Below are 8,381 nucleotides of genomic sequence, written 5' to 3'. Positions count from 1 at the left end.
GCGGAATTGCGGGAGCTGGGTCGGACCTGGTTGAGGGCCCTGTCGACAACGTGGAATATTCCTTGTTGCAGCCCTATTCTGGCCCCCACCCACAACTCTTTCTCCAATATACCAGTCTATTTCTGACTCCTCCCTTCCCTTCCTTGACATCTCTGAGTCCTGGAGATTCCTCAGGTGAGGAAGAAGGTGGACATTTTGGAGGCTCCCTTGTTGAAGTTGGCCTCACCGGAACATATGTGACAGAGTTGGAGGAACTGGCAGAATAGAATGGAGTCTTTACAGGAAGCAGGGTGAGAGGATGTATAGTCCAGGTAGCTGTGGGAGTCAGTGGGTTTTTAGTGGTAATTAGTGGCCAGTTTATCCCCACAAATGGACACAGAGATGTCAAGGAAGGGAACGGAGGAGTCAGAAATAGACTGGTATATTGGAAAAAAGAGTTGTGGATGGGGACGGAATAGGGCTTCAACAAGGAATATTCCACTTACCCCACGAAGAGACAGGCATAGCTGGGTCCCATGCGCATATCCATGGCCATCCCTCTGACCTGAAGAAAATGAGAGGAGTTAAAAGAGAAGTTGTTGAGGGTAAGGACAAGTTCGGCCAAGCAAAGGAGGGTGGTTGTGGTTGGGACTTTCAGGCCTTTGCTCCAGGAAGAAGCGGAGAGCTCTGAGACCATCCTGGTGGGGGATGGACATGTAAAGGGATTGCACATCCATGATGAAGAGGAGGTGGCTGGAGCTTGCAAACTGGAAATTCCAAAACTGGAGTAAAGCATCAGAGCAATCATGAATGTTAGTGGGCAGGGACTGGACCAGGAGAGCAAAGACCAAGTCAGGGTAGGAAGAGATGGGTTCTGTAGGACAGGAGCAGGCAGAAACAATGGATCTGCCTGGGCAGTCCTGTTTCTGGACTCTCAGAAGGAGGTGGAAGCAAGCCGTTCGGGGCTGGGGTCTATCAGCTTGGAGGCAGTGGTGGGGCTGGGGATGGGTAAGATCAGCAGATGAAATGAAGTCAGTGACTGTAGTTGATACAATGGCCTGATGTTCCATGGTGGGGCAATGTCACCATTCTCTTACCAAATCATAGGGCAGCTCTCTCATTACAGACAGAAATAAATGGTGATGCTTTAACTGGAGGCTCACTATGCCTCAGGTGACGGGTGAGGTCAAGAAGTAGAATCTTTCATGGTGACCCCAGCCAATGTGGGAATTGAACCCACACTGTGGGTATCACTCTGCATTACAAACCAGCTAGCCAGCCAACTGAGCTAACTGACTCCCTAATGTAAACAAACATGGTTATAGGTAAATGGGAAAGAGCTGGTTAGGATGTAGCCCAACATAGTTCAGACTATGCCCAAGTTTTTAGAGTATAGAATGTGAGATAGTCACTAGTATGCGTTGGAATAGCCAAGTTTAAAGATAACAACAATGTGAAAGAAAAGAGATATATTTGTACAGCAACTTCAGAATCAAAGTGAAATGAGGGAATATTTTTACAGAGAGCATGTTTCTCACCTGCAATATACTGACTGAAAGGGTGGAGGAAGCAGATTTCATGGTAACCTCCAAAGGGATTTGAATAAGTCCTTCAAGGGAATAAAATTGCAGGACTACGGGGAAAGAACTGAAGAGTTCTCCACCGTAGCTGGGTCAAAATCCTGGAACTCACTTCCTAATACTGTGGGTATATCTACACTCAAGGACTGCAGCAGTTCCAGAAGGCAGTTCACCACCACCTTCTCCAGGGCAATTAGAGAAAGGGCAATAAATACTGGCATCACCAGCAATGGTCAAATCTCATGGATAAAAAACATAAAGGACTAATGAGAGAGTTCCAATGGCACTACCACAATGGGTTGAATGGCATACTTTTCAGCTGGAGAATTCTACAATGCTTCTATTTGCTTTTTTAAAAAATTGCAATAAGAATTGATGAATGCAGGAAATATTGCTAGTAATAAGAAACTGACAAAATCAAGTACAGTCTTTTAATTCTTTTAAAAGTGTAAAAGGGAACAATAATGGAATTTTTATCCCCAGTATGCAATACGCTTTGAAATAGTAACTGGTCCCCACCTTCCAGACATCAAAAGAATCTCTAGATGACACAATGAGTGAGCTTATTACATTCAAATAAAATTGAAGGAGATTGAGCTTGAATGTACTGATACTTGGTATTAAAGATGTATCTACCACCCGTTACAGGGACCAGTGCAAAATCCACACATCATTAAAATAAAAGTGACAGGAGTCATTTGAGCATGTTTGCGGCATCAGAGACAGCCTACAACCACACCATTTAGGAGTTTGACTTGACATTTCAAAGAACTGCACGGGATATTCTGACATTTACCCACTCACTGGCTTCAAGGCACAAAGAACAATTCACAGTGACTTAGATATCATTACGGAGTTTATTTAACCTGTTGTAGCAAAAAAGATCCATAATGGTAGTAACATCTTTATGAAACATAAAAAGAGCCATTTTTTTGATTTTTATCAGAGTTGTGCTTGGAAAATCTAAATATATATTTTTATCATACAAATGATTTTTTTCTTTTTTTTTCGTAAATAAGTGCACCAGTTGTTAAAACGCATCCACCTTCTACACGCATCACCACCTTCAGAGAAGTGCAGTCCAAGTTGGCTTGAAAATTAAAGAAAAGGGGAGTTGCCCTCACAACTCCAGAGAAAAGTTTAAAGTGGATCAAGGGTGAAACCTTACAAAGCAGTCATTAAGCCAAAGAAGCAAGGATACACCGTTCAATTGCAACAATTGATATGACAAATGGAAGGAAATGCAGAAAAGAAGATTTTCCATACAAAGTTTTACTCCCTATTTTCGCCATCATTTATCCAAACTTTTTAAAAAAGATTTGGCGGTCAAAAGGGCATTTCTGGCACAAAAATGACTTTGTATAACAGAAAACAGTAAAGTGTATGACTATCAATGAGAGACTATAGAGACTAGAAACAAAATAATAAAAGATCCCAGCAAACACAGAAGAATCTACAATCAATGTTTTAAGTTATCATGGCTCAATATATTACACATATGTATATATATTTATATATGTACAGTCTTCCCAAAAAGGTGGCAGTGCAACACTAAATTTTTTGACTTTAAAAAAAAAATCAAGTAAGGAAACACATATTGTACCTCAATCTATGTACAGCAGATACTGTTATGTTCTGTTATTGTCAGTATCTGGAATGCAAATATACAACATGCCTTCGTAGAAAAAAATGGGACTCACCGCCACACATTGAGCCTTAAAGTGAAAACAGATCAACTGAAACCTAAGAAAACATATCCATCAAGCGGTGTAGTCCCAGAGTGAGTCACTGATACCCACCCCTCAAAAAAATAACATGGAGTAGCTAATTGTGTTTCTCACTGAGAGGACACGTCTGCAAATCTGTTAGAAATTGCAGATATTGCATGGCATAGTTAATCATGCTGCAATGCAGAATGATGCAAGTTGACCTCGGAAATAAATTTTACATTATTATTTTTTTGTTTAGTAGTCTGTTTGCAGGGTGTGTCAGGGCTACTACAAGAACCTATTAAACTTGGCTTTAACACGTTAAATTCCTCCAGTCCTGATTCTGACATTGCACTAATATAAACTTTTTCATGTGAACCAGTTGGTTTTAATATCAAAGAGATATTGGTCATGTCAAAGAGCAGACACATGACTGATTCCACTCTACTGGCCAGAACTGTTATCACATGCATGACATTGGGATTGCTAGATGCCTGGAAATCAGGGGCAGAGAAACTACTTTTCTCTTTGAATCATCCGATTAAACAGACAAATAATGAAATGAGTTTACACTTGTGTAAAAACCATTGACTCGAAAGAAAAATGAGTCAGGGTAACAATTTTGATTCAATTACAATGATGTACAGAGAAGGTTTTAATTGACATCTTCCTCTTCCCTTATGACTCCTGCCAGTTGGTACTATTATTGCTGCCTGCATATCCCAGCTAAAGCCTTGATGGATAGACGTATGCAGGCACACAAAAGAACCTATTTGGACTGGTGTGTCAGCTCATCTTTATCAAGTGTTGTACAGGTATATTTTGCTGCCATGCTTCATTACCCCAGAATGGTACGCCTGAAATGTTTGACGGTTCTGCCGTCTTCCCTTTCTACTAAAAGCCTGTGTACGTTGTTAGGGAGCCTTCCTATGTGAGTTATGAAGAAATGTTGACCAATTGCTATTACATTCAGCAAGAGGATGAATCGACACCTTGGGGGGAAACTATAGATGTTATTTCCCCAGTTTAGCTCCGGGCAGGTGAACAGTGTTAATGAGGTACCCCTTACCTTAATATTGACAGAAAACTGTCCCTGCTCCAACACAGCCGCATATTGGCTGGAATATATGCAGAATTGTTACCCCGGGGTCTGAACAGACATGTTTCACTTTTTTTTAATTGGTATTCAGTTTGATGTAATGACCCCAAGTTACCCTGGACCATTCTATCAAGTGTCCTTCTGGCCCAACTTACTTTTGGATCCCCAATAACAACATAATTCAGGTTGGCTTTAATAATTCCACATTCAGTGTATTTACTAACAATTTCTTAAATCCTCAGAATCTAGGAACATCGAGGCACTCATTTTAATATCCATGTTGTCTCATCAGCACATTTTAACATAACCTTCCATGCAGAAAATCACACAAAGAAAAGAGTGGTTAGGACTGAGTAACAGATGTACTATTGTTACATCTAGATACAGACTATGGGTTAGTCCCAGTGTTGGAAGGGGATGTGCCATACCAGCACTCAACTGGCATCACAGGGCTACCAGCTAAGAGATCTTTTTAGCCACATATCAGCAGTCATGTCAACTCAGCGGTCCTGTTTATTATCCCCGCCCCACCTCCCTACTTCAAAAAATGTACTATTCATAAATTTAGTACCATAAATCATCAATTGGATTTATCTTCATGTCCTAGCACAGCACAAGATTGATGGTTTGACAGAGCAGTGCTGAACATGAAATGGATTGAAGCAGACACATCAGCATACTTTAGGACTAGTCTGATTTAAATGTGCACTGCATTATGATGCATTGGATCTCATAACCCACCATTGTCCCCACTCCAACCCACTGCTTCTGCTGTCTACGGTGCTGAAACATGGACAGTAAAATGTTGTGCTCCCCTAATGTGTTAATTAAAACCATCCTTATGTAGGATTGCACCATATTCTGGTAATGAAGATTTGCAGAGTGTCCTTTTGGATAGCAAACCCAATGGGAATTGCTGACTGGAGGGAGACAAAGCAGCCAGTTCTGTCCATTTGCTCAGATATCTTGTAATATAAAATATCCCATCACCAAGAGTTCCCTCGCTGAAATGTAAGGAGTCTGTTAATCCACTATTTACAGCACTGGAGTATTCATTTTGTAGTCAACCCTGCAAAGTGGTGTAAGACTGGCTTCAATCATGCTGCTTGACCAGTACATGTCTTGTGCAATGGAAACTGACAGTCTGAAGGTCTCTCGTACAGAATAGACCTTGGTGGGATTTTTTTTCTCCTTTGTCTGCTGGAGTGTCGGGATCAAACTAAGCCCCTGAGATCATAACCGCAAGCAAAGAGTCCAGAGTCGATGTGAGCTATGAGCAACATGTTCGTTCTCTCTCATGCCCATCTCTTGCACTCTGATCCAATTAGCAGCTACCTTGGTAGCTCATGAAATATTTGCATGTCCATGCAGCTGAGCAGCCTGTTCACCAGCAATGAATTTGTCAGTTAGGTGCTTCTCAGTGAAAAAAAAATCTTCAAGATGAAAGCATGGGAAAAAAAATGAAGGTCTTCCTATTTTTCCAACCACCCCTCCTCCCCTCCACCCACCCCTGCTCCTTTGATGGCAAAAAATCCATCAAATTAACACATCAGTGTACTTGGATGTAATCTCCAGGGTTCAGTGCAGTGCCTTCTATCTGATCACACAGGAGGCCAGAATGATTTATCAATGCAAACCTAATAGTATCAATATGAATCTAACTAAAAATCAATATTTCATTACCAAATTGTTAGTGAGAATGAAGAAGAATTGCTGGAGTCCGACCATTCTCTAGGGTAGGTGCATATGGAGTTCAATGTGACAAAAAGAGTGATGCATGACTGGGGGCCGAGCAGAGGACATCCGGAGGACAGGCCACAATGTGGGCAAAATCTCAGAACAGCTCTTTTCACTTCTTCTCCCCCTGTATGAAAACAAAATCAAATGAAGAAAACATTATAATCAGAAACCTCGCACACAAAAGAACTGTATCACAGAAAAAGAATAAACTTTCAAAGTTTGTATTTTTTTTCAACTGCTAGACAGTTCCCAGGTGATGCTATTAAAGTGAGTAACTTATGCTTCCAACAATCGCTCAGTTTGTGTCTGAATTAAGCACTGATTATTTTACATCATGGAACATGCATTTCCTGAAGACAATTAAATTACTGCACTGTCATACGTTTATCTAACTAAAGATTGAAGTGCACTTCCTCTATTCTTTTTATGCTGCAGAGCACTGTGTATTTAGAGGTCTAGCCTGCAAGGGCATTAATGGTACAGTACAGCTTTAGAAGACAGGTATATGGAGCTAAGTCATGATTTTAATGAGTGATACGTGCCACAGGTTTGAGGGGTTAAATGGCCTGCAAATGTTCCCATAGTCCTCCATATTTCATGAGCAATGTGATATAATTTGCTAGTTCTCACTTCACAAGCACATTAACTAGTTTGTGCAAAACTACCATTTTTAAAGGTTATTCTGTTCCCCTGTTACTGCTCTGCATGTCAAGCACCCCCTCCCTGACCAAGAAACAAATTGTTCTTTAATCTCTGCCCATTGTTATTTTTCTGACTGCCTACACACTAACAGATGAGAGCAGCCAATAGTGAATTCCCATACAAACTTGTCCTATACTCTGTCAATTCTAGTCACAGGCGTCAGCCACATCACCATGGACAACCTACTTGTCTTTAGAACATAAGATCATAAGAACCAAGACCAGGAGTAGGACCATCTGTCCCTTACAGCCTGCTGCGCCATTCAATAAGATCATGGCTGATCTTTTCATGGACTTAGCTCCACTTACCCACCCTCTCACCATAATCCTCAATTCCTTTACTGTTCAAAAAAATTATCTATCTTAGCTTTAAAAATATTTAATGAAGAAGACTCAACTACTTCACAGGGCAAGGAATTCCTCAGATTCACAACCCTTTGGGTGAAGAAGTTCTTCCTCAATTTCGTCTGAAATCTGCTCCCCCTAATTTTAAGGCTATGCCCTCTTGTTCTAGTTTCACTCACCAGTGGAAACATCCTTCCTGTTTCTATCTTTGAGGCAGTTTCATCTACAGACTCGGCTACAAAAACCAGGCTGAGCCTTATGTGTGATAATGAGAGAGAGTGCTGCACTTTTGAATGTGTCTTCATCCAAGGATTGAGGCCCAATTTACCATTTGGGTCAAGGTAAGGGATCCTCTGGCATTATTCTGAAGAGCTGGGAGTTCTTCTCTATGTTCTGATCTATAGCAGTTTTGTGTATGAGCTTGCTGTGTGCAAACTGGTTGCCATGGTTTCATAAGAAATAGGAGCAGGAAGAGGCCATTCAGCTCCTTGAGCCTACTCTGTCATTCTTTTAGATTATGGCTAGTCTTCACACTAAATGCCATTTTCCTGTAATATCCCCATATCCCTTGAAATATTTAATACCGAGGAATATATTTTAAGTATACTCTGACTGAGCATCCACACCCCTCTGGAGTAGAGAATTTCAAAGAATCAATACCCACCAGAGATGAAGGACCTGTTCCTCTGCTATACTCTTCTGTGTTCTATGTACTGGGTGAAGAAATTCCTCCTCATCTCAATTCTCAGTAGACTACCTCTTATTCTGAGACTGTGTTTCTTGGTTCTGGATACTTGAGCCAAGAAAATAGCCTTCCTGCATCTACCTTGTCCAGCCTGTATGACTTTTGAACACTTCAATATTCATCACCTGTCATTCTTCTAAATTCAAGACAATACAAGCCCTTGCTCCTCGATTGTTAAAGGAAAATTCTGCCATCACAGGGATCAGTCTGCATTCCTTTCCTGCATTCCAACATTGCAACAGTGACAACATTTGCAGGATGGCAGTAAAGTATTTTGAAAATGAGAACCGTTGGAAAGTTACAGCACAGAATGAACCGTTCAGCCCACTTTGTCTGCACTGGTTGAGATAAAAGGTAGCTGCCCATTCTAATGACACCTTTCTGTAACCAATCCATAGCCTTGCAAGTTACAGGACTTCAGTTGCAGATCGTGTACCTTTTAAACAAGCTGAGGGTTTCTGCCTCCACCATCAAACTGGACAG

General features: G+C 41.1%; 1 protein-coding gene across 1 annotated transcript in view; it reads right to left on the bottom strand.

The window, feature by feature from the left end:
* Positions 1 to 2,419: 2,419 nt before the first annotated feature.
* The window catches only part of tshz1 (teashirt zinc finger homeobox 1), a 236,982-nt gene continuing 231,020 nt past the window's right edge, over positions 2,420 to 8,381 (bottom strand). Inside the window, exon 3 of the mRNA XM_020526683.2 lies at positions 2,420 to 6,231. The gene's annotated coding sequence lies outside the window, so the exon portion shown is untranslated. The remainder of the gene's footprint in view (positions 6,232 to 8,381) is intronic.

Source organism: Rhincodon typus, chromosome 4 (assembly GCF_021869965.1).
Source record: "Rhincodon typus isolate 14 chromosome 4, sRhiTyp1.1, whole genome shotgun sequence".
NCBI classification, from domain to species: Eukaryota; Metazoa; Chordata; class Chondrichthyes; order Orectolobiformes; family Rhincodontidae; genus Rhincodon; species Rhincodon typus.
This window is presented reverse-complemented; position numbering and strand designations above follow the sequence as displayed.